Source organism: Homarus americanus, unplaced genomic scaffold (assembly GCF_018991925.1).
Source record: "Homarus americanus isolate GMGI-L3 unplaced genomic scaffold, GMGI_Hamer_2.0 scaffold40856, whole genome shotgun sequence".
In the NCBI taxonomy this organism is placed as follows: Eukaryota; Metazoa; Arthropoda; class Malacostraca; order Decapoda; family Nephropidae; genus Homarus; species Homarus americanus.
In genome coordinates this window covers 1,009,041-1,036,342 of record NW_024734615.1, presented here as the reverse complement: position 1 = coordinate 1,036,342, position 27,302 = coordinate 1,009,041, and positions in this window count along the sequence as shown.

Sequence of the window (27,302 nt, the reverse complement as noted above, 5' to 3'; positions counted from 1 at the left end):
TGCATATCATAATTTCCATCAATCAGTTTCCTCTCCCTCACGACTACACTTCGCCTTCCTTCTTACCAACTGAATCACCATCAACTACACCACACTCCGTCACCCAACCTTCTATCGAGGAAATTCAACCTTTCTCACCCTTTCTACCCTTCACCCCTCCCTACATACCCCTTCCTTCCCTCCCTCTCTCTTCCCTCATCCATCACCTACAGTAGGAGTACTACACTGCCTAGCCTTCCACTCTCACGCCATTAGCTCCCATCATCCTTTCTCCCCTACTTAACCTCCCCTCTCCCTCATCCTGCTTTCTTTCTCTCCCCGTCTTCAAAGCCAGCCACCCACACATCCTCCTTCGCCTCCTCCCCATCTTAACCAATCCGTCAAAGCCGAGGATCGCACCAGTCAAGTCTTTAATTCCTCTCGTACAATAAATCATGAAGGCGCCCTTACCCCGTCTAAATAAGCCTAGCCCTAGATATATATGAGCGATTATGAGGCTGACGTTTCGCTGATCAAGGTGGATTACAGCCCTGACATTCCTATAATCAAAGGAACATTAACCAATTCAGAAAGTTTAATGTGTTTAACGGGAGATTAAAAATTAAGGTTAATGTTAATGCCTCGGTGACAACAGATGATAAATGTTTAGTTTCAACATTATAATAGGTTCCGCAATAAAAAAAAAGATTTGTTTAGTTTAAATTTTCTAATAATGAGCCCCACTGTACATTCAAGTATTTTTTTTTATCTATGGAACTTTCCAGCGTAGAAACTCAAACCTTGAGCACATCTATACCGTAAATCAAGACCCAATGTTAAAGTTTACATAAAAGTGAATAACAAGTTTACAAAAGAAAATCATGTGTCTTTAGAGCTATTCTGGTAGATCCGTCAGCGGGCAGGTATTGGAGGGCTACAGTACATTATACATACTTATTATACAAATTAAAACACCCAGCTTAATACGTTGTCTGAGTAGTGGGTTAGTGGGTCGAGATTTTACCCTTGTGATGGATTTATACCTGGATGATCAGTGTGTGTGTGTGTGTGTGTGTGTGTTTTCCTTATTCGAAAATGCCTACTTTTGTACTAAGCCTCAACTGTGGTAACAACCTGTCGCCTTAACGAATATAACAAGCAGGTCAAGGCAAAGCCGTTCCTTTTAGCTTATAAGCGGCTCCCACAACACTAGTCCCAACACCGCCCGTGAATGTGTTAAAACTACAAAGAAGAACAAGCTGCATTATTATTATTGTTTACGAAGCGCTCTTTATGCAGCGTTAAGGATATACTTGGGACTCGCGTAAAAAACAATGCCCCTTACTGCCAGCGTAGCGGAGATCTTACTGTCTATGCATCTGTCCGTCCATTCAGGAAATTATTCTCTGAACTAATAAATTGATCTAGAGATTTACTACATGGTCCCCCAGAACTAATTAGGATCTGGAATCGATCCTATGATATTATGCCTCTTTTAACTTTTCACGAGTCGAGATATTACAACCATTATTGTACAATGACCCCATTTATTTCGTCTCCAGGTGTCCTTCAAAGCTTGTGGGGGGGAGGGGGAGGGGGGAGGGTTACTTAGTGTGAGTAGTGTGGCACTGCAAGAAATCTGTCTTAATCTATGTATTTCACTGTAGCATACAGAGGTCCATAAACACACCAGCATTCAAACAAAACTAAAATACAGAGACAATGGTCATGGAGAGAGACACTTAGTGCAGAGTATTTCATCATTTTTTCATTCTTAGAGAAGTAATACCATCGTCTTGTTTGTTTCCTGCATCAGCCTTTCGTGAATACTTAAGATCCACCTGGTACTGTTACCTCCTGTTAGAAAGAATTCATGCATTTTTTTTATATTCCAGCTGGTCGTATAGACACTACATCGATTTCTTTCCCTTCTGTCTAAGTTGTTGATAATTCGTATCTCTCATCGTCGTGCAGCTGGTTGTGTAGGTGTAAAAAAACAAGATGTTAGGTCACCTGGCTTTATGTTTACATTTCATATACATTTTTTCTCATTCCGATTTGCTTTAGGAATGTAATTTACTACCACGACGTTTCCTAAATGACCGTACAGATCCCCCCCATTATTCTGCTTTTATATATAGACGTAAACCAGAAAAGAGGGAACATAAGAACCAGCTGCCTCAAGATTCTCAATGAAAGACGGATCTGTTTTCTCATCCCACCTGCTTGCCGAGGGACACATCCTACAACAAGCACTTGTACCCAATTGGCTTGAAGAATCCTCCTCCTCACCTTATCTTCCTCGCATGGATAGATATAATCCCTCCTCCTCTCCTTACACAAGCTTTGCAGAAAGAAACCTTCCCTCCCTCCCCCCACCCACCCACCCAATCCTTACGCGACACAGGGGGCCTCCATCTTCTTCGGCCGAGCAGTGATGGCCGGACCGGCTGTAAGAGAGAGGTCAGGTGGTGCGTACTTTGACCTCTCAGATGGCACAGTTACAGCAGCAGGCGCCCCAAGCACACATTTGTTGCAGGTGCGGCCCCCAAGAGTTTGTCCGGAGACGGTCTTAAGGACAGGAGGGGAGACCGCGTTGTACCCCAGACCTGATGACGGTTTTTTTTCTTCTTCTTTCTTATGTCCTGATGTTTTTATTGTTTTCTATGTATTGTTTTACACAGTGCGTCTTTATTTGCGTCAGTGTAAGTTTTGTTTGTTTACCGGTGCTGTGTTTGTTGATTCAATTATCGTATGAGTTTAACCTCTTACAGTGAACCCTTGTTTATGTCCTTGCCTCCATGTTATTTCTTTGTTATTTTCGTTGTTTTTTTGTTGTATATATATATGGTGCTTGTTCTTACTGGTTCTTCTTGGTTCTGTGAGTCGCAATGGTTGGTGGTACTTAGTCCTATTTCTCACTCTTTCTCTACCTTTATTCTGTGTACTCCTCTCATCCTCTGTCATTCTCTTTAAATATCTCTCTTTTTTGTACTTCCTTTCTTTATTCCTCGATTGTATTTTTCTTTCCTATCGCTTTTAATGTTCCTCTTCCTCTTCTCTGTTTTTGTTTATTTTTATCTTTGTTTCTGTCTCAATTTCTCTTTATCTTCCTTTCTCACCCCACCGTAACTTATTTATGTCTCTTTAACCTCTCTCTTCCAATCTCCTTCTCATTACTTATTCCTCTTTCTTTACCTCTCTTGCTCTCTTTCACCTTCCTTCTCTCTTTATCCCCTTCATCTCTATTTGAGACAATTTCTCTCCGTCTTTCTCGCTCGCTCTCTCTCTCTCCTTTGTTTCGCCGTAGCGCAACCCCCCTCTCTCTATCTTTATCCTCTTTCTCTCCCTCTCCTAGTCTATCCTTCTCTCTGTTTCTTCATCATTCGCTGCTTATAGTCCATCCTATCTTTATCTCCTTCTCTTCCTCTCATCATTTTACCTCATTATCCATCTTTCGTCCCTTACAGACTATAGAGTATCCTTCCATCTCTCTTTTTCTCTCTTTCATTTTCTCTGTTTATCCCCGTCTCTCTCTTCCACAGCGTACCCTTCTCTTCCTCTCTGTCTCTCCCCTCCCTCCCTCCCTCCCTCCCTCAGCGTGATAATAAGATGAAGCGCGGCTCCTTGCTCGGATAATACCCACAATGAGGAACTAATGAAGGCACTCCAGGCTCTCACAGAGGGTCCTTTTCCACGCCGAGAAAATGTATAAATGCCGCAAGTTTTTTATCATCAAGCGTCTATTGTCGGGGGTTAAAAAGCATTTACGTGGCGCTACTGAGGAGGGGTTCAGTGGCCCCGGGAATCGGCTGCTATTCAAAATGGGCAGCTGCAGCGTTGCCCTTCTTTAATACTGTATGAATAGTGAGGTTTGGTGTTAGGTGGTGATAGTGAAGGAGCCGAGATAACGTGAGTATATAGTATGTGCACAAGCACACACACACGCACACATGCAGGTTTATATGTAAGAGCACTGGTGGCGCGTACACACACATATGTATGTGAAAAATCTCAATATTCACATATGTAACCAAATTCCTTCCCCCTTCCTCGTACATACACGCAAAGGCAAACATACACGCCATATCCATGAACATGCACACACACACAGCCGCTCACACACACCCATGCCAACACGTTACTCTAGAGGGCGAGAGTTAGCTGTTGTAAATACCAGACAGAGTGAGTGAAAAACCTTTCTGCACGACCCAACTTCACCAGGAAATTGCCAGTGTAAAAATCTTGAACAACAAAGAATACACGATATAGTGAAAAGGTCAGCCGCTTTGCCAGGTAGTGAATATGGATGAGGTGTAGGGGAGGATACTGCAGGTAGGGAGAAGATCACGTGCAGGGAGGAGTGGAGATTTTAGACGCAATGCTACAAAATTAAAGGGCCTTACTTTTTTGTTTCTTTTTTTGTGGTACAGCGTTAGTGGATGTGTGTGTGTGTGTGTGTGTGTGTGTGTGTGTGTGTGTGTGTGTGTGTGTGTGTGTGTGTGTGTGTGTGTGTGTGTGAAAGAGAGAGAGATAGGAAATATAAAAACAAATATTGCTCCTAGCAGAGATATACGCGGCCGTGTGAGATACAGCAAAGGAGGAAAACAACGAAGACTTTTAAATGGGGGAATTAATTAAGACGATTCATATGGGTGAAAAAAATAAGGAGATATCTGATAACATTATGATGAAGTGTCAAGTTGGTGTATTGTAAAAGGAAAAACTGTATGAGTGTATGTCCTGCTAGGCTGTTGGACAAGTTGTTGTAAATCACACATACAAATGTTACTAAAAGACAGGAACATTAAGACGGGGAGAACGAATAGGATAATTTGATCATTTTGTGATGTTACATTTGGTTGAATGTTACAGGATTTGTTTTGGAAATCTATTTGATCTTATGAAACATCCTTTCCTTTAGTGTCAGTACAGCAGTTTCTCGTATGTATCGACGTGAACCAGAAAACCCCCACCTAAAACTCGTCGAAAGAAACAAGATAAACAAGACGTCTTTGATTACAGTGTTATCTCTATTCTCAGGGGACATATCTAGTCTGTCAGCGTCAGTGGGGAGCACATCGCCTCACACTGATGCTATTTATGTCATTAAACAAGATACAGTAGTGTGGTTTGGTGAATATGCAAATTACATACATCTAAACACGGATTGTCGAGTCGATTACCCCCCAAAAAATATATGGTCATGCTATCTATAATATCCTTATATTTTTTTTCGAATAAGAAGCCAAACTAGTTCATGAACCAATTATCAAAAACACAAATTGTCTTTAACATCTAAAAGACGTTTGCCTACTATTATTATTCTTGGTATTTAATTTTATTAATATAGATCACGAATGTCTTTGACAGCGAGGTGACTGAAGTAGCCTCTCGTGTGAAAGACAGTTTGATGTGGTCAGAAATTAATAATGTGGCAAATTATTAACTTATATCCGACTAAGACTCTAAGAGGGTTCAAGTTTCGGAAAATATTTGGTTTAAATAGTTTGAACAGAGTGAAGTGGTGAGAACAACTTCAATGTGGAATTTCTAAGTTTACAATAAAAAGAGTAAAGAAAGGACTATTAGCGTGCCTGAGTACAACAGAGTATAAAGTATACAGTACAGTATTTTCATCATATCTAAAAGGTAAATTTCCCGGACAACAACTTTAATACATTATAGGTCTCTGCAGGTTGCTGGTAATGGTGTGAGGCGTCCCAGTCTTAATACTCCTGAGTGCCAATACTCCCTAACCTAACCTAATTATTACGATTGGGGTTAATACAGTATATTCGGGACTCCATTCCTGATGGTTAGGTTAAGTTAGGTTGAAGAACATGAGTAAATTTTCCGATGAAAATAGCAAAAGATGTGTAGCGTAAACAAGGGTTTGTGTCCCCTTGACGTGCAGCTACAGTGGGAATTACAACAGTGCAGTTACAGCACTGGGTATATTCACGGCAATATCCTGATAACAGATAAGATTTAACTAACTGTGAGAAAGAGCGAGGGAAAGTTCTCGTCTTTTGATATTGTAATGCAACTTTGTGTTACATCATACAGGGAAGGCCGGCGCTTTCATGAAAAAGAAGAACTGGGCAGTCAAAAGAGAGAGAGAGGCAAAGCCAATGTTAGGTTTGTGACTTCGTGAAAGAGTCACTCTTCTGCACGAGTGAGTCACAGTCATAAACTGGAAACACTTTGACTTAACCTAATATTCTGTCGACCTTGACCCGAGCAAAGTGTTCATCGGCTGTTAAAGAGAGCTGTTAGTGTTACCAAAGAGCGAATCTGTGCATTTGTATATGCAGAGAGTCCTCATATTTTACACACATATTACAGGGGTCCCAAGGTTGTGCACCTTACTAGTCATTAATAAACAGATATATAAGTAACCATACACTACGAAGTCTGTACAGATATTAGTTTTTTGACCCCCCCCCCACACACACACGTTATCTTTAACGAAGTGAAGCTAACCGAAACAAAGTAGACAATAAAGATTTATGTAGATAATGATTACGAATGTAGCGAATAAACATTAATACAAAATAAAGTAATTAAATTTACGAATGATACAAGAAAGGGAAATATCAGCTGATTGTTGAGCATTTAAGGATGACGGATTATCCTCATAGGACTATGATTTAACACTTCCAGGGCAATGGTTTAATTCTTTGAGGACGATGATTTAAGCCTCGAGGACGTCGGTTTAACCTCTTGTCCTCACAGGGTTGATGTTTATCTTCATTTAAGGATTTGATGGTTTTTAGGAACTAGTTAAGATATTCATTCCAGGGTCACCGATAGAAAGTGATTATTAAAATCTTGGAGACTTTTTCAGGAGGGAGGGGGAGGGGAGGGGTGAGGGTTAGGGGAGGAGGGAAGGGGGTACATCTTCATTCCCGAGAAAGATCTCTTCATTGCGCTCCCCGGAACACTTTGGAATATTTATTCATATTTTATACAAAAAAAAAAAAAAAATCGTGCATAATTTCACGCGCCACTGCCCAGAAATTTGCATAAATTTCTTAACGCGCAAAGCAAAAATACATATATTCTTTTTTCTGTTTTTTTTTGGAGTTGAATATAAATATTTTCTCTTCTAGTTCGAAGGAAGAAATTGTAAAAAAGAAATATAAGCCTTTCTCCCCCTTTCTCTTTTTTTGTATTTTTTTGAAGAGGATGACATCAAAGAACGTTTTAATAATTTCCAAGAAACTTTTACCCTTTTTGCTTTTTACCAATAATTCCCGGGAACCAGAAGAGCTTATGGGAATGAGCGTGAACAGCCGCCACCCAGACAGCGATACTCGGAGCGATAAAATTTAATAGCGTGAAATCGGTGGCGTCTTTCTCATCGTGCTGGCGACTGTAGTGAGTTACAGTGATTGAACATCGTCCTAATACGCAATAATCACCACTGACTTCTCAAGTTGGTCTGTGTGAGGAGAGGGGAGAGTGAAAAGAGAGGGAAGGGAGAGGGGCAGGAGGGGGTAGAGGCAGGAAGAATAGAAGAGCGAGGGAGCGAGGGAGGGAGGGAGGTAGGGACAAAGCAGAGAAAGGATAGGGGAGGGGAGAAGAGGAGATGGGGAAGTGTAGGGGAGAAGATGATTTAAAAGAAGGGAAGACAGAATGGGGGGAAAGAAATGGAATAAGAAGAGGGGAAGGAAGTAGGAAATGAGGAAAGGGAGAAAAGGAGAGAAAATAACTTGAAGGAGATAAGGCTGAGGGAAAGATAAAAAGAGAGGAAAAGAGGGGATGCCAACAAGACCAGAGGAGGTGAATATGGAATAGGAGGGACGAAAGCATAAAAAAGTGAAAGAGAGGGAAGGAGAAGAGAGGTAAGATAGGAAAGTAGAAGGAATGAGGCAAGGGGAGGATGGGAGGGGAGAAGAAAGGGATAAAAGGGAGGAGGAAGGAAAAGATATGAAAAAAAAGTGTATTAAATGTAAGGACGAAGGAGGTGGTAAATGATTAGAGAAGGGAGGAATAATAAAAGTGGATTAAGAAAGAAAGGAGAGGAGAGAAACGCAACGAATAGGGAGATAGAAATCATGGTCTCATAAGTTATTCATCATACGTAAATTACAAATCATACAACAATCATACATCTCATACAACAGTAACATCACTCTTACATTATTCATAATACTCCAAACATCATACGCTAGGTTATCAATCATCCAACATACATCAATATTATATCAAACATCAAACAAATTATACTCTGTACATGATTTATTTACTTAATCATACACTATACATCAATCATACACCCTCTGACCCGACGGATTTACCATAACCCCATGACCTGGCCTCAGAGAACCCATGATCCCTCCTTAGAAGAATCGAATCACATCATTTCCTGTAAGTAACAGCTTGAGGTACGAGAGAGAGAGACTCACAAGTCACACGGTACTACTGAAGGAAGATTTATGTTGACCCGGTGGATGTTTTAAGCTGAGGGGTAATACAACAAGGGTTCACCACCACGGAGTCTACAGAGTTGACGCTGTATGCTAAGGTGATGGAGATATCCCGTTCATAGCTTGACTGTCTTCTGTCTCTCTTTTGTTTAATTGGTGTCACTCATCCACCCTCCCTCTTAGTTATTCATTACTACACTTATTCCGTCATTTTTTCACTTTTTCTCTCTCTCTCTCTCTCTCTCTCTCTCTCTCTCTCTCTCTCTCTCTCTCTCTCTCTCTCTCTCTCTCTCTCTCTCTCTCTCTCATTTCCCCGGTGCTGTGAACTAATATCCCAGACACAATATATCAAGGAGCCCCAGATATTAGTACCTGGGACAGACACCATCGCTTCCTCCTCCTTCTATACGCCTCCAGGAGATTCACGTCATCGAAACATTACACCAGACTCATGAATCTTTAATGACTCGTACGTAAATATGTCCCTCCATCCGGTGACCTCATTTAACCTACGACACAATAATGGTAGGATCCTTTCCATCAAAATACGGAATATTATGCTGTAGATAAGGATGAAGTCTGAAGTAAACAGATATTTGATATTGAATGTAAAGGATGTGTGTAGCCTTCCTTTGGTTGTAGGATTTATAATAACATGATTTTTTTTATGATCGTGAGTGTTCGTCGGATCCTTCATTAATCTAACCTTAACTCATAAGACTCATGTCCTGGGTCATCAGTGTTAGTATAGTTCCTCTCTTTAATAAGTCTCTTGTTATAAAGCCTCAGAGTTCGATGGATCCTTTATATAACTGGTAAGCCTTATGTCTTCATGTCTGGAATCATGCTCGATGAATCCTCTGTCGTGTCTAGAATCAATGAATCTTAGATGAATTCTCTCTTAACGAAGAAGTCTTGTGTCTTGAACTCTCTAATGCTTGAAGAATCCCAACCCCCTCACCGCCCTCAAATTGATGTCTGGAATCCTTCAATGCTCGACAGATGAATCCTTACAAAATCTGGAATCCTTCAGTGCTCAATAGATGATCCCCTTAATGTGTAGAATCCTGCAGTGCTGGGTGGATCCCTCTTTAACTAATAAGTCCCGTGTCTGGAATACGTACCATAATTTCTCAATTTGCATTTTATCAAGCGAGTTTTATGCAAGGAGGGCGGGCGGCAAGTGGTCGATGTGATTAATAGTTTATATCGAGGTAATGGAGGAGGAGAGAGAGGTAGGTAAGTGTGAGGGAGTAGGTGGGTTGAGAGAAGGTGTAAGGGAGGAGGTAGTGGGTTAAGAGAAGGTGTGAGGGAGGAGGTAGTGGGTTATGAGGTGTGAGGGAGGAGGTGGGTTGAGAGAAGGTGTGAGGGAGGAGGTGGGTTAAGAGAAGGTGTGAGGTGGATTAAAAGGAGAAGTGGGAGAGAAAGTGTAATGAAAAAAAATGAGGGAAAATGAAAATTAGGTGAGGGAATATGAGGGTGAAGAAGCTAAAGTGAAGAAATATGTAAATGGAGTGAGGGTATGTAATGATGAGGTCACTCTCAGCGAAGAAGGTTGGAAGATCAGAACTAAGGAATAAGAAATTTTAAAGACAGGGTGAAAGGAGTTTAATTATAAAGAATAAGAGTGAAAGGAGCATAATTAGAAAGTTAGAAAGGAGATGTTATATTAAAAAGTACCCAGAGTGAAGGAGTAGGATTGGAAAGTTAAGAGAGAGCTGTACAAACAATCAATAGCAATCCACTGAACTGCACACACACAAAAAACAAACATATGATCCGTAACAGGAGTCAGGTAACAACAAACAACTCACAATCAATGGCAGGAAACAGAATGCCGAGAAAAACACACAATTCACCTGCACACTTTCTTAAGATAACATACAAGTTGGGAGGTGTAGGAAGACCCGTAACAGCAGGAGAGAAAAGTTTTAATCGAGTGCCCGACAATTTCCTGCTCCTCGGCAGGTTGCAGTTCCGCCCTCAAAATTAACATGGAATAGAGTGTTGATGCTGCAGTAGTGATCTGATGAGGCCCCACTCCCACTGTTTTTTTTCTTCACTCCCTCTCTTCTTTCCCTCACTCCCTCTCTTCTTTCCCTCACTCCCTCTCTTCTTTCCCTCATTCCCTCCGTTCTTTCCCTCACCCCTTCTCTTCTTTCCCTTTATATTTATCTCTAATAGTCGTGAATTAAGAGACCCTGAAAATATTACTGGAACATACTGACCGTAAATAAAACGTCCCTTGAGGCACTCCCAGACGCATGGCTTAACTTGCTGCTTCATAAATAAATTAAGAAAATCGTTTTTTTCCTTCCAACTGAATTTACATTTTATGCATTAAAAGAAGAGTTTTAGTGAAAATCTCGAGGAAAACAGCCATTATGGAGCGTGCGAGCCTGAGACAACGAACCCATTTATTTCGTCAAGCTCACTCTCTCTCTCTCTCTCTCTGTCTTATTTTATATGTACGTATCTGTTTGTCTTTCTATCCATTATTCTAAATTTCCTCCATATTTTAGTTTTTTGTTATCTCTTTATCCATATGTCGCTCACTTTCATGGCACACAGGAAATTATCGACTGGTATGCGTGAAAAAAAACAGCTGACAGGCGATCATTAACCGATATGTTTGAAGGGAAAATCATCATTTCTCCTTTTTTGCGGGAAGAATACCAATTGAGGCTTTTGGAGGGAAATATATAAGTTGACTCACCCGGCGGGAAAAAAAAACAGTTGAGGGGGAAAAACTCCGTTGATCCTTTGGAGAAAAAATTGCTTCAGCTGTATCTCTTGGATTAGAAACATTTCCTTTTTTTTCTGCGGAACGAGCAACACTTTAACATCTGGGAGGTCAAATATTCCCTGAAGTTACCTCTCTTTCTATTTAACCGCTTATAGTACTTAGCAATTTGTCTAAAAAGCGACATAATCGATATTTTTTGAAGGGTCAGTGGGGTAGGTGTAGGGGATAGACGTTTTATTGACCTGATTAGCCATGGTTACTTTTCCTGCCATGTTCTCTTATTATTTTATTTTCCCGTCCACGTCAGAATACACTTGTTGCATGCCTCCGTACTGCTTCAGATTTAAGGGTAATGGGGTAAATCTTTTCCCGAATTGACTACTCCCAGTCGGGGAGATCCTACTGTGTTTCGGGGCCAAAGAAGATCTTACTATATATTCGGATTCACCATGGAACCATTTTTTTGTAGGGAGGGAAATACCCTTCTTCCCTCCCTGGCCGCACATCTGGTCTTGTCCATCTAGTATTTGCCCCTCTCTCCCTTTCTCCTCCATCACTATTAGAAGCTAGACTCCTCTGACTATAGCAAATAACGTCTTGCAGGAACTAAACTGAAAACCTAATCTAACATTATCTAAACTACTTTATGTATAATTTTGCAATCTTAAGTGAAACAAAGCTAATTTTAACATACACTAAGTATTTTCTTTTGATATATATATATATATATATATATATATATATATATATATATATATATATATATATATATATATATATATATATATATATATATATCGACAACAAAAGCCTTCCCGTTTCCGCCGAGTTCAGTGTTAGTCGTAAGTAAAAAAAATATCAAGGTTGTGACCTGAAAGAAAAGGAAGAAAGATGGAAACAAAAGAGCTGACAAAAGTATAAATAATTGGAGTTCTCTCTCGAGGGTAACTTGAAGTAGTGGTGTTGCTTCCTTACGAGAGAGAGAGAGAGAGAGAGAGAGAGAGAGAGAGAGAGAGAGAGAGAGAGAGAGAGAGAGAGAGAGAGAGAGTTTTTAAGGGAAATTATTGAAAAAAAAGAAAGGAAAACATAGGAGGGAGGGACTGTTAGCAGGAAAAAGAGGGAGTATGGCAGGCACTATTGGGGGAGGAGGTGGAGGAGTTTGAGGGAGAAAAACGGGGAGGGAGGGAGAGAGATGATGTCGAGGGAATACAAGGAGGGGTAAAAGAGAGAGAAAAGAGAAAGGGAAGGGGAAATAAGGGGATAAAGTAGGGGTAAAGGGCAAGGTGGAAACAGGAAGAGGGGTACTGTAAGACTGGGATAAAAGAGAGGGAATGGAAGGAAGAAATGAGGTGGAAGAGGTGGTGAGAGGATGGATAAAAAAGAAAGCAGGTGAGGAGTGAGGGGAAAGAATAATAGGAGAGGGGAAGAAAACCGTAGGAGATAAGGAAAGGAGGGGAAATAATGTGAGGCAGGGAAAGGGGAGATCGGAGATGATAAGCAGGAGGGAAGGAAGGAGGTGATAGGAGGGGTGGAAAGTGAACGAGGGGAGAAGGGAAAAGAACGTAGAGAAGGTGAGGGAAAAGGAAAAGGTATGGGAGAGGACTAAATGGGATGGAGGAGGTATAAAAGGAGGAAAAGAGAATGGGGGAGAAAAGATGTGGACCAAGGAAGAAGAGAATACAGAGGGGAGAGAAGACATGGGAAACAGTGGATAAGGAAGATGAAAGGGTAAAGATAGAAATGAATGATTTAAACTAAAGGAAAAAATATGAAAGGGGAAAACGAAAGGATATAGATGAAAGAAGAAGAAGAAGAAGCAGCAGAGAAGAGAAAATAAACCCTGACTGGATGAGGCAGCTGGGAGAAATGAGATGAAAAGAAAAAAAAGAAGAAACAGAAAAGGAAGAGGCGATAGGGAGAAGACGTGTACAGAGAACGAAAAGGAGAAAAAAAGGAATGAATGAATAAGGAAAGAGGGAAAAAGAAGGGGAGGATAAATATGGAGAAGGGCTGAATGAAGTGAATGCAAGACGGTAGTGACAGTACACCATACATGAGACAGGCTATCGTGTCCTAACAGTTTTCACTTCACTTATGATGACTATTTACCAATGTGAGAGAGGAGGTGTGAAACTGTTTACCAGGTGTGAGAGGCGGACAGTGAACGAGGCGAGAGAGGAGGGGGAAGGGTAGGTAAAGAAGGGGGAAGGGGGAGGGGGAGGGAAGGGGGGAGGGGAGTCATTAGGTGAGAGGTGCCATCGACCCTCCGCCCACTTAATGAAGACAACATTATTGCTGCTGCTCTCTCTCTCTCTCTCTCTCTCTCTCATGCTGCGACAAGCGTTGGTGAGGGGTGAGAGATGTGGAACGAAGAGTGAGTGAGAGAAGAGGGACAAGGGTGGAAGAGTGAGGTAAGGGAATTGTGGCTAAGAGTGAAGTGAAAGGGATGGTGGCGAGTGGTGAGGGAATGGTGGTGAGGGGAGAGGGGTGACGGGATGGTGGTAAAGGGAGATGGATGAGGGATGAGTGGTAGGGAGAGCGTCGAGGGGTGATAGAAATGAGTTGAAAACAAGTGACCCCGTGGGGAGGAGAGGAGAGGAGAGGGGGAATGAAGGGTATTAGGGGAGGGAGGGAGGGAGGGGGGGGGACAAGACTGTGGTAAGAAAGGTGATTTTTAAGTTAATTTCAGGAAGTGTATGGGTGGGGAGGAAAGGGAGTAGGTGTAGGTGACTCTAGTGATGGTCTGGTGGTGACGGTGGTGAAGCAGCAACACCATCGTCACAAGACAAATTAATCCAATTAGTACAGACGAGGCTGGAGTGTTGTCAGAGAAGAGTGAGTGATCGTGTATGGTGGGTGGGAGTGAAGAGGGAGTAACCTAGGGTGAAGGTGGGGAGATTAACCCCATGGAGTGGAAGAGGGAGGAAGGGTCTGGGGAGGTAATATGCATATAGATCAGTGGTCATGGTTGGTGGGGAGGGTATAGAGGAAGAAGGCTCTCAGTGCAGCTAGTGGTAGGAGGAAGAGCTTGTGGTAACATTACTATAGGTGGTGGGGTTATGGCTGTGGTTGAGGGAGTAGGAGTTATGGTGGTGGTGGTGGTGGTGGGGAACAATGTTTGTGATTGTGGCAGTATTTGTGGTTAGGAGGAAGCCTTTAATCTGGTCGGAATGGTGGTAGTGGTTGTGATGATGGTGATGTAGGCGGCAGTAAAACTTTTGGTGGTGGTGGTGGTGGCTGTAAGTGGTGTGTTAAAACATGGTAATTACATACACGATGGTTTGGGTCATAAAGGAAGGTAAATTACCGTCACAAGGTAATGAGAAGTAATTGTTGATACACATAACGAGGGCGAGGGAGGATGGGGTGGATGACAGGTATATTGTACGTCAGAAGGATGAGGAATGATAATGGATGATAATTCGACGAAGTGAGAAGTGATGATAATAATGATGATGATGATGGAGAGCAGATAAAATAACGATTATGATGATAATGGACAGTACAATGATGACGATGATGACGGTGTGTGTTTCTTGCTAATTGATAGCTATTATACTGATAATGTTGGTGTAACTCTGACGGTAACCTGATGTTAGTGAAAATGATACCTGCTGGTGATAATGATACCTGCTGGTGATAATGATACCTGCTGGTGATAATGATACCTGCTGGTGATAATGATACCTGCTGGTGATAATGATACCTGCTGGTGATAATGATACCTGCTGGTGATAATGATACCTGCTGGTGATAATGATACCTGCTGGTGATAATGATGACAAAATTCAGTAAACCCGGAAGTAATGTACTCGGGTTCTGAAGAATATTAATACAAGAAAATGAATGAAAAGAAGAAGTGAAGACAATGTAAGAAAAGTGTAGAAGGAAGAGAAAGAATTTGTTAACTGATATTCATTAACGACTGAATAGCTTTATTTGTATAGGACTAACCATAGGAGATTACTATGTTTTGCTCACAAAGTATTACCCAAAAGTACCACGCCTGACTCTCACACTTAGCTATGAGAGCTATTATACACTAAACATTAAGAGAAACAAGATTATCAAACAAAAGTGACCGATGAAGAATCCACTGGCTGGATGGCGTCAGTGTGCAGGCCGGGAGGAAATATTGTGAGCTCAGGAGGCCAGCAGCGCCACATGAGCGAGTCCTGAGTTTTATTAAAAGATTGGTGGACAATCACGCGTTTGGTAGTACCACTCAATCCAGAAGATCCTCGAAAAATGAACACCAGAAAGACAATCAGAAAAGAACAGAAAGCTAATTACACGGTTAAAAATAACGATGACATATTGATTATATAAGTTGACCCCATGTACAGATCTGTTACCATATTCCCACAAATGATGACCATATTATTTTCTATATTAATGCCTCAATCGAAATCGAAATTGGTAAGGGACAAAATATACGAGTAATTGAAACATGGAGTGTGATATCCGTAGAGTGAAAATATTTTTATAAGAGTACCAATATCGCAGTTTAATTTCGTTTTCGATTTATCCAGCGAACACGTACATTATCTAATAGACACACGTACATTATCCAGCAGACACACGTACATTATCCAGCAGACACACGTACATTATCCAGCAGACACACGTACATTATCCAGCAGACACACGTACATTATCCAGCAGACACACGTACATTATCCAGCAGACACACGTACATTATCCAGCAGACACACATACATTATCCAGCAGACACACATATTATATATATATATCCACACACTAAATTACAAGCGTTACTAATTGTTCTGTCCACAGGGTCCCGCAGGTACAAGTAATTACCGATACAGGCTTATAAAATCACCTTAGTATGTTTACAATTCCCTTAGGATTTACTCGTAGCATAATACAATTCTCTCTTGGGAGTTATGAAATGATTTAATGAACACTCTATATTCCCTCGCCACCTGTACCGTTTATTATAAAACACATATTCTCCGCTAAGTGGTATTCGATCTTACAAGGTGGACAGTATACAGTCAAAAAGGAAAAAAGAATTCTCAGCTTTTTACAAGACACCGTACAACTGCCTGTATTGTCTTTATTTAGAAATGATGGTTTTTATCGCTAACTTGTAAACAAACTTCAGTTAATGTCATCTATTTTTATTGGTATTATTATCTAGGAGAGAGTCAGTGGCCATCGGGAAAAAGGGAAGTTATGTCCGTAATATTATTTTAAAAATGAAATTGCCAACATTGAAATTTAGTAACATAAATTTAAGTCTCTCTGGTAGGTGTAAATTTTCTTGTAAACATCTTCAAAATATCTATAGGACCTACCGACCTTCACTAACAATTAAGAACTATTGCCTGACGATGAAAAATTTCCTCTAGAATTTCCGAGTAACATCATTTATAAAGAAAAATGAACAAAACATTTAACTTTAGACCTGCCAACACAACCTGCTTCATTAGGAACACCTTTTCCTCCAAGTCTTTATCATCGTTTGATCCATTCATGTTAAAAATTCAGAATTTTTTTTGAAAAGCTCTGAAGTGTAATGCCGGTCTTTTATGTATCATTAGCTGCCTCTAATAGCACGGCGACGTCTTAATACAACTTGTTTAATATCACGACCAAGTATTATTTCGCTAAAATCAACAATCAATATTTTTCATGTGTCGCTGTCTTTTTTTAAAGTTGATCAGCCTTTATCCATTTAGCTGTTTTAGTAAAATCTGTTGTAGGTCTTACAAGATGATCATACACGAAATAATTCAAATCTCAGTGTTATTCTCTCCAGCAGTTTTGTTATTTGTTCGACGTTATTCAGTATTTATAAGCAAAATTACATTATGACCTCGGTCTTCGTGACGTCAATGGTACGAAAAACAAAACCTGATTCGTTCTTGCTGCTCTTAACTACTTTTGGAAAAACTTGTTAAACATTGTCACTGGACCCAATGGTCAAGGACACCTCCTGCTTCATACAAGTCTGAACGTACTGTACACTCCTCGACCAGCGGGAGGCTGAGGCAGGTGAGGCGAGGGGCAGGCAGGTGCTCGCAACACATTAAAGGATCAGGTAAGGTTCTGGGCCTCTCTTACACACACATTTCCATTTACGGTTTTCAGTCTTGATTTATTGTTAATATCACACACACAGAGATTATATATATATATATATATATATATATATATATATATATATATATATATATATATATATATATATATATATATATATATATATATATAATAATAATAACAGTTTGGATGAGTGCACACCATCGTTGCACATATATAAGAAGAGGTTAGTTGGGAGGGGTGAGGCGGGCGAGGAAGGCAGGAGGGTAGGTAGGAGGGGAGCCGCCGGGTCATCACACTAATGGTCGACAGTGAGGGTGCGGTGAACTGAGCAACACCACTGTTCCTATATTGCCTCAATGGAGACCAAGAGAAAAGAGGGCAAGCCAGCGGCTGTAGGATACCCAGGCGAAGAAGGCATGGCAGTGTAGCCTTCTATCTTTGACAGCTTGTAGTGGCTTTCTGTGTCTATTATCTGCCTTTATGTCTGTCTGCGTGAGATAAATTTTCAAACTAATTAATTTACAGATGTCATATACACCTCATTGGAAAGGTGTTACATCAGGGAGTGTCTTGGCGTTAAAATACAAAGCCTAATTTTAATGGCCAAAGCTCGTATAGTGTGACGAGAATATGAGTTACGTTTCTCCGTATATAAGAGAGAAAAATATATTGTTAATTATATTGTATAATATTATAAGTTTAAAACATTCTCGAATACGAATTTAAAATGTCCGAAAAGCAACTTCCTTTATGATTTTTCTATTTCTATTGCGATTTATAGTCCATGGATGTTCTGTGCTATGAATGTTTAAACAAAAATATTTTCTTACAAGTATTAACACTTGTACAGTTGTCTTTTGTTACCTGAGGCAGTTATTAGAGTTTCGTATCTTTTGTGAATTTTTTATAAATACAACTGATAAAATATATACATTTTGAGTTCGTAACGCCCCGTCGTCAAAAATGGTCAATAGTCATGATATATAATTATTTTGTCAAACTGGTGCAATAAATACTGACAAAAGCGACAAAGCCAATGCAACGCCCAGGGCTCCGGGAATGCCGTATGAGCTGCTGATAAAAGGTTCTACAAGGACAAGTCAGAATCTCTGCTGAGGCTGAGGCTAGAGGTCACACCCGCAATAGGAAACTAGGTCACGATGAATCATGGTACTGACACAGTATATATCACAGGAAAACACACAATTGCAATGAAAACCGATACAGATATGACCTCAGCTGACCTAAAGCAAGTCTTAATACAGTGAGGGGGGTAAAACTGGGTCACTGTAATTAAAATCAAGAGGGCGAGATGGTTTATAGCGCGGAGGATAGTTGGCAGGTGGTGGTAATATGGGTATTGGCAGGCGGTTCTGGGGGCCTGGGTTGCGGCCATGAATATATACTGTCTGTTTTGTCATGCATGAGGAGGGGGCCAGGTAGGCTCGACACCCTGACTGCCCACCCGATACTGGTATTGGTGGGTGGTAAGGCGAGCAACAAGGCGGCCGAGTGGTGATGATGGTGGTAGTGGCTATTAGGTGTGATGGTGGTTAGTGATGGTGGTGGAGGTGATTGTGACGGTGCAGGTAAAGGATGGATGTGATGGTGTGTTAGAGGTGAGGATAAAAGGAGTGGCCATTTAGTGTGGTGGTGATACTGGTAGTAGTGGTAGTGGTGATGATGGTGTTGGTGATGGTGTTAAGTGTGGTGGTGGTGGTGGGATGATAGTGCTTTTAAAGGGTGTCTGTGTACTGAGGTGGTGGTGGTGGTGAGACGGTGTTCCAGGATGCTGTGTAATATTCTGTGTGTTAAGTTGGTAACACTGGTTCTAGTAGTGTTAAGAAGTTGAGTATGTTGTTGTTGTTGCTGCAGCTGATGTAACACTGATGAGTTTGTGTTGACAGTGTTCAGTTGACACTAGTGGTGCTAGTATTGTGATGGTGGTGTAGTGAAACTCAACTTTGTGATGCTGAAAGTTTCAATATAAGATTTTTTCTGACATACAGATGTAACATTTTAACTGCCTTATAAAGCAATTGAACAACAAACACATTAAATCATTCCCTGTCCATAAACTTAAAAAAAATGATTCGGTAATATCAAGTGACGTCTCTTTAGTGCTGGTTAATAAATTACCGATATAGCCCTTTCGTGATTCATGTATCATCCAATTTCTTTTTACTTTACGTTTTCACACTTTGAAAAACAGCTCAGATTATATAACATGATTAATGGTGACTTTCAGGACCACTATCGTCAGTACTCCACACTGCTCCAGAGTACAACAACCAAACATCAGAAACATGTGAACGTGCAACACCTTCACATGATCCCGAGGCCCAGGTATTGTGAGGACAGTAGCAAGAACCGTGTGCCAGGGCTGCCCTAGCAGGACCCGGTGCACCTGCAGCTTTAAACAAGCTGGGTAAACACGTGATACAACAGGCGCCTGCAACGTTCATCTGGAGCTTCAGTGTTCCGGATCCTCTGCTTCATGAACCCGGAGGTGTGGTGTTACCCTATTTGGGTTCTAATGAAACAACTGACCCAAATTTCCCTGTATATAAATTTACTTATAATATAAATATTATATACAACATCCGGCCATAACCTATTTCTGTTGTTATGAAAGGCGTTAATACGCACATTTTTATGCTAATTAACTCAGCAATGAAGAAGGGCTGATTACAGTAACCCTGAAATACACAATTGAGATAAATGGCATGTAAGAATAGAGTTGAAGTTAAATGAGCACAAAGATTAGAACTATAATGGCACCTCAGATATACTGTAGGGTTTTGCTTCTAGTAAAGCCTCCCCATACATAAGCTCATCCCCCCTCCCCATACATAATACCACCTCCCCTCCCCATACATAATACCACCTCCCCTCCCCATACATATCACCATCTCCCCTCCCCATACATAATGCCATCCCCTCTCCCCATACATAATACCATCTCCCCTCCACGTCACTGATACCCAGCTGCTAGTCCCTAAACCGAGCATGTTAGACACCATAAACCATACTGTACACACTTGAGTAGTTTACGCTGAAAAACAGTGAGACATACGTGTTTTAACTCCGGATATTTGTCACTACAATGACAAGTCTCATTATCAAAACTGGAATGAACATAACAATGCTACTTTAATATAAACCTCTATTTGAAAAAAAAATCAATCTCCTTTATACTTTATTAAACAAACACGTTCCTCTTCTGACTGTTTCAGAGGCGTCTGTATTCCACTGTGATTGTATGAACAAGTCTCGTACTGCCTGCCCATGGATGATAATGTTGTATTATCCGATTATGTGTTGGCACCCAGAGCGCAAAAACAGCTCCAAAACAGAGTTTATGATTCCCTTTAGTGTTAAAAAAAAATACATGTACATTATCTTCATCATAAAAAAATGCATGTGGTGCATTGAAAACAACATGATCTTTAACTTCACCTGAAAGAAACTTCACATAAGTGGTGAACAGAAAGAAATACATATGTATTACAGTAATTCATCTGCATCTGAAAAACAATCACTATACTACCTCCATATTCCACAGTCTATATATTAGTTATACTTTTTATTAAATCTGGACATTGTAATCTAACCTAACCTTAACTGATATCATTATATTAGCCTTGATTTACCTCAGTACCTGACGTTATCACCGCGAGGTTCCCAGTACTGGCGGGTCAGCAGTGTTAGTAAGATACATGCGATAAAAAAAAATATATCTATAAATTAAACATGCTCCCGGACAAAGCAAGGCTCAGGAATCAAAGTTATGAACTTTTTTACTGTGCTTAATTATGAGTAACATCGCTATTATTATTATTATGATTATTATTTTAATTTCTGGGTTTATAATTCAAAGTAACACTGAATATTGTATTAATTTAAATCCCCGGAACTATTTATAACTTTAGCCGCACATATTTCAGAGTTGTTCCCTATTATACTGATATCTTACAGCTGTAAAGATGACATATTGTGTACTTACCATGTACCGAAGTCTGGACCTGTAAAAACATAAGCCGGTGTTAGATTCAAACATTTATTAAGCCAGTCAAATAAAAATAATTTCGAGACTGCTGCCACGATAAAAATAAATCATTAAGGATTATCGTTAATTATTCCCTCCAGCATATTGCAGCTACCAATGATTCATCCATGATAATTTCTGAAAATCATATATATATATTTTTAATACATATATAAATAGATGAGAAATTTAAGTAAAGCCAAAACTCCAATTATAACTAATGCGGAATTACTTAACGTCCATACCTCGGCTGCCAAAGGCCTCCAGTCCTAAAAATATCCGAATAAATCATTGGCAATTTGTTGAGTTGTTTTTCAATTGTGTCTCCAGAACTAAACGGTAAACATTTCAATACACACGTGAAGGCGGGAAGGGAATATCAAACCTTCTATAACACAGGTATATATCTAGGATTTTGTGTTGGGCAAAGAGAGAAAGATTCCCTTAAAGAAAACACAGTTAATTCCTTATAATCAGTAATCCCCCCATCCACCACATCACCACCTACAGCCCTCACATCCACCTGCCCTCACATCACCACCAGCCCCACATCACCTCCTACAGCCCCACACATCACCACCCCCCCACACACCCCACACATACCACCTTACAGCCCCCCACATCACCTCCCTACAGCCCCACCATCACCTCCCTAAGCCCTCACATCACCTCCTACAGCCCCACCACCACCTGCCCCATCACCTCCCCCCCACACCACCCACAGCCCTCACACCCACCACAGCCCTCCCCACCCCTCCCCCACATCCCCCACACCCACACACCTTACAGCCCCCACACATCCCCTGCATCACCACCACAGCCCCACCACATCACCTCCCTACAGCCTCCCTTCCTTCACAACATATGCACCATCTCCACGTTCTTCGTCACTACAGTTCAGTCCTATAACCTTGTTTCCCTTTATCTAGTTACCTATCACCAACACTCTTTCAACCCGCCTGCCTCCATCGTAACACCTTCCCTCTTCCATCACATCTCCCTTTACCCACTTCTCTCTACCGTCTCCTTCCTCTATCATCACTTTTTTCTTCATCATCTGATCGTCAACACCTCCCTCTTCTTCTCCTCACGTTTCCATCACTATATTTCCTCTCTCTTTCTCTCATCACATCATCTCTCCCCCTCACCTCTCTAACACTCTCCCTCCTCTCACGTTTCCATCACTACACCCACATCTCTTTCATCTTATCTTCTCTCTCTTTCTTATCCTCCAGAAACTCTCCTCCTCTCCTGTATCCTATCACGTCTCTCTGCACTATACTGTAACTCTTCCTTCTCATCTTGTTCCGCCTTTACCTGCGACCTCCTCACCAATTTCCATTTACATCACCGCCTGAACAATTACCCTTCACCTCTCCTCACCAACCATTCCCAATCCTCGCTCTCACCACGTCAGCACCCCAACTCACCCACGTTGCTGTGCCCTTTTTAACCCCCTCCTCCACCTCTCTTCTTTCCCCTTTTCACTCTCGTTTCTCAATACTCCTCCTTTTGGCCTTCTCTCACCTCTTTCCCTCCCCCCCTTTCCTCCCTCTCTCACCTCTCACCATCTCACCACTGTCGGTAAGAGTATTTCATATCAGCTGCAGGCGTGCTCGGAGGCGGTGTGGAGTGAATGCCTGCCTCCTACCCCACTATAATTTATCCCGCCACCATCAGCTCGGCCACCCCCTTCTCCAGGCGGTTCTTCGCTCTCAGAACATCCTAACACACACACACACACAGAGCCTTCCTTTGGAGAATTCTGGGGTCCCATTTTGGAGTTTTTAAACTTTAATATAGAATGATAAGTGCGGAAAAAAATAAAGTTTTTGATATGGATGAATATTAGATTAACTTTGAAGGAATTTTCATATTTTTGAGGGCGAAAAGAATGGAAATTGCTCTGATATAGATGAGTGAATAAAACAGCGTTAGAAGCATAATATAACTCGTTTGAAATGTAATATTCTGAAAGGAACATAAAGGAACGTAAAAGGAACAAAAGACTCCCTAAATAAATTATCGTCGTATACTATACTTTAAACGCACGCACGGAAAGACGGACGGGCAGACAGATGGACAACACACACACACACACACACACACACACACACACACACACACACACACACACACACACACACACACACACACACACACACTTGATTGCTACATCCTCTCAATTTTCGAATGAGAGGGGAGTGTAGTGGACAAAAAAAAAGGAAGACTGGAAGACAAGATTAGACAAACATGCCGAAAAATATGACCGTGTGTAGTTTCCAGTGTGTAGAAAAATTCAACAGGATGTGTAAGGGAAACCGGACATTTTTGACATGACTAAATGTGATTAAATATCAAAGGGAGATGGTAATAAACACAGAAGAAGTAATCATTTTAGCAGGTCTGTGTGTCATCCCTTAAAAATGCTATGAAACCGCTCTGTGAGAGAGAGAGAGAGAGAGAGAGAGAGAGAGAGAGAGAGAGAGAGAGAGGAAAATATAAAGAAAAGAAAGAAAGAGAGAAAAGAAAGAAGGAAATTAGAAAGAAATGAATGAAAAAAAGAAAGTACGAAAGGAGCTTGAGTAACACCTCCGTCCGCCCGCCTCATTAGATAAAGTCACAAGGTACCGAAGACTCTCCGGATCACCCAGGTGGTGGACACTTGACGAGTCTATCGATTAACTTTTGATGTTCTGAAAAAAAAAAGAAGTTAGCTTGAAGTTACGAGTCCCGGGGAGTGTTAGATTGGACGCTCTCACATAACTGAACTTCTCAAAAATTTTACGTTATAATGTCCTTCTTCATCTTCCTCTCCTCCTCCCTCCCCACACAAATTGAAGCGGGGTGAGAACGCATCTAACTGTTCTGTTTCATCTACGACGCAATGATAGTGGTGAAAATGGTGTCGAAATTGCACTGGGAGTCGCTTATCCTCAGTTAGGAGGGATAAAAATTGCTTCCAAAGTGTCCGTACAGCCCCTGGGAAAAGGAGGGAGGGGGAGGAGGAGGAGAGGAGGGAGGGAGGGGAAGGAAGGGCGGGTACTGGTGAAGCGCCGCGGATATTAAAACAAATATATTTCTAGTTATAACAAAGATTACATTATCGTACATTATTTGTCAATTATTTTTTTTCTTCTTTTTATTCATTGAATTAGGTTAGATTATTTAAATTATGTTACGTTTGGTTAGATTCAATCATATGGTTTAAGTTCATTAAGTCATATTAGGTATGTTACTTGGGTGCGATTAGGTTAGGTTAGGTTAGGGTTAAAAATTTGCATAGGTATTTAAGTTGGGTTAGGTAATTGAATTGCACTAAGGTTTGACTTCTCCCGTTCATAGTTTATCGAGCTCTTGTTACTGCTGGTGGATCAAGAAGAACAATCGGTGATGAATGTTGTATTGAAACTACGGCTATGATGAAAGGGTAAATCGTCGGCCTGTGAGCGGATATTGACTGACAGCTGAGGAGGCAACAAGGGAAGTAGACCTAACAACGTCTTCTAGGGGGCTGACCATGACTGTACCAGAGAGAGAGAGAGAGAGAGAGAGAGAAACCACCTGTCGACTGAAAACCTTTTACAACCCGTAGTGAAGATCTCAAGCGGAGGTGATGAAAGTCAAGATCTTATTCCTTCTCTAGGACCCGAGTTGTCTCCTCAATGTCCCCTTTACTCAGTTTCTGCCTCACTTTCGGAAGCTTTAACTAACACCCCAGGTCCTGTCGCCCCTTCCCGTATGCATTCCACCTTCACTTCTGTCTTCCGCACACTCTCAACAGACTTGGCCTCTCTCCATCCTCGACTCATGGCCTGATTTAATAAACGTTAGTATAAACCACAGAAGAATCGCCTCCACCAATAGCCAAACTTGTACCGGCCGCGCGTAGGGCGATAAATATCAGAAATCTATAGCGGCGCCGTTGCTGGTGAGATATTACGTAATCTCTACTGAGAATAAGACATCGGACATCCGGGCCCAATAAAATATCATGGGGGAAGACCCACCCGCAGCGGCCAGAGTGGTGTCCGGCCCAGCACCTACTCTATTTTTTGAGGGTGGTGGTGCGGGAGGGGATCAGGTGTTCTGAAGGTGATATCAAAAGAAAAGGTATGTGTGTGTGTGTGTGTGTGTGTGTGTGTGTGTGTGTGTGTGTGTGTGTGTCGCAGGGATGACGGGAAGTACTCTGGCTCGCACGGTGTATCAAGTCGGCTAATCAGAGCAGCATATCTAGAACTTGGCGATGGTCTTCCTGTTTCACATCACCTCTGGTCAAGTAGATTAATTGCTCAATATTATAGTTACAAATGAAATACAGAAAAGGTAAACGAAAAAATATCCGATAGGCTCCAACAAGGTACAGACCACGGTAAAAATTGAAACATAATAAAGTTTAACGTATAAAAGACGTACTTGAACAATGTAAACGTAAATGTAAAATTTATAAGCGTGGATAACATGGACCAAAAAATAATATATATTTTTTCATGAATAGAGAGGATTAAGGTGCGTAAACTAATCAGCTTTTGTCATAAGTCCTTTGTTCTTCATGGGGGTGTAGTGACTATCCAATTAATAATTAATTCGTGTATGTTATTATTTACCAATTAATTTTAATATTCTCATATATTTATTTTCCTCAATCGTTTTTGTAGTGCAGGTAAATAATAAAAATATTAAATAGAAACGATAAAGTGAAAACGATGATGAAAGACGGCTTAAGAGCGGCAGGAGGGAGAGGCGACAAAGGGCGAGGAAGCAGAAGGGTTGACAAGAGGGAAGAAGGTTCAGTTGCGAGGTGCGGGTGAATCTGGGGTGACGCAGCACGCCAGACACCGACGGCATCACAGCCTGCGAGTTATTATCAAAGGAAGCTGGCTGTAAGATCTTACTTAGCTAAGGACGATGAGGGTTAAGCTGAAACTCTTACGATGTGTGAGATCAACGCTCCCCAAGTGCCTGTAAGATGGTCAATAATCGGCCTAAGTTGAGATTTATTATATAATTTCGTATTTGGATTTTATTAAACCTTTAAGAACACAGTTAAGGTTGGCGTAATGCATAGCGTTTGGCCTGACAGTCCACTTGTGTAGGGTATGAATTCCAGCACAGGAGGCACCGTGTGATTAAAACCAGTTCTTGTGGTACTAACATAATATAATCAGCTCACAAATATCCAGACATAAGGGATAATTTTCTTATCCATTCTCATCCTGTCTGCGATATGTGATGTCAGGCCCACGTGACAGACACCCTGAGTTTACTAGTAAATTCTATGATGTACTAAGAAACAAAGCTATCTTGAGTATACAGTACGTATCGTTGTCAGGGCACAGCCTCATGCTTACTTCTGGTACATCACAAAGTACAAAAACAAGTGAGACTCGTATTTCATTAAAGGAAACTGTTTGTAGGAAGCTGAATTACCTCGGTTAATGAATAAATATATGAATTAAACACTATGACTAATGAAAACTTCATATCTGGTGAATATTTGATTAGAATAATGCAGGTTATACAATATGTCTATCTGCAACCCGAGAATGATGAGTGTTTCTGTGTACTTCTGGGTGTCGTGTCTGCCACAACCAACTAAACCTTTCCCTGGCGCCACCCTCACTAACACACAAGGTCGTTTTCCTGCTAAATTGGCAAGACTGACACATAACTGCAGGGCAACATGATTTTGTTATTCTCTATATGTCAAGCTTATCCAAATTCAGTTATTTTCTGATTTTATTTAACACTCAAAGTTCATTGATAGTTGTCTGTGCATAAAAATAATGATTCATGATTATTAAGCTGTGAATTAAGTAAAAACAAGGAGTCATTTAAATCTGACATATTGCTCAGATTAAAACATTATCTATCGTGATCAACCAATTAACTGCACATAATGTTTACTTGCGCTGAATAGTAGAGTAAATTACATAAGTTTTAACTATGGTATCTATATATCTTTGTTAGAGGATGAAGACTGACTTCTCTCAACTTAAAACAGAGAGACGTAAAGAGCATA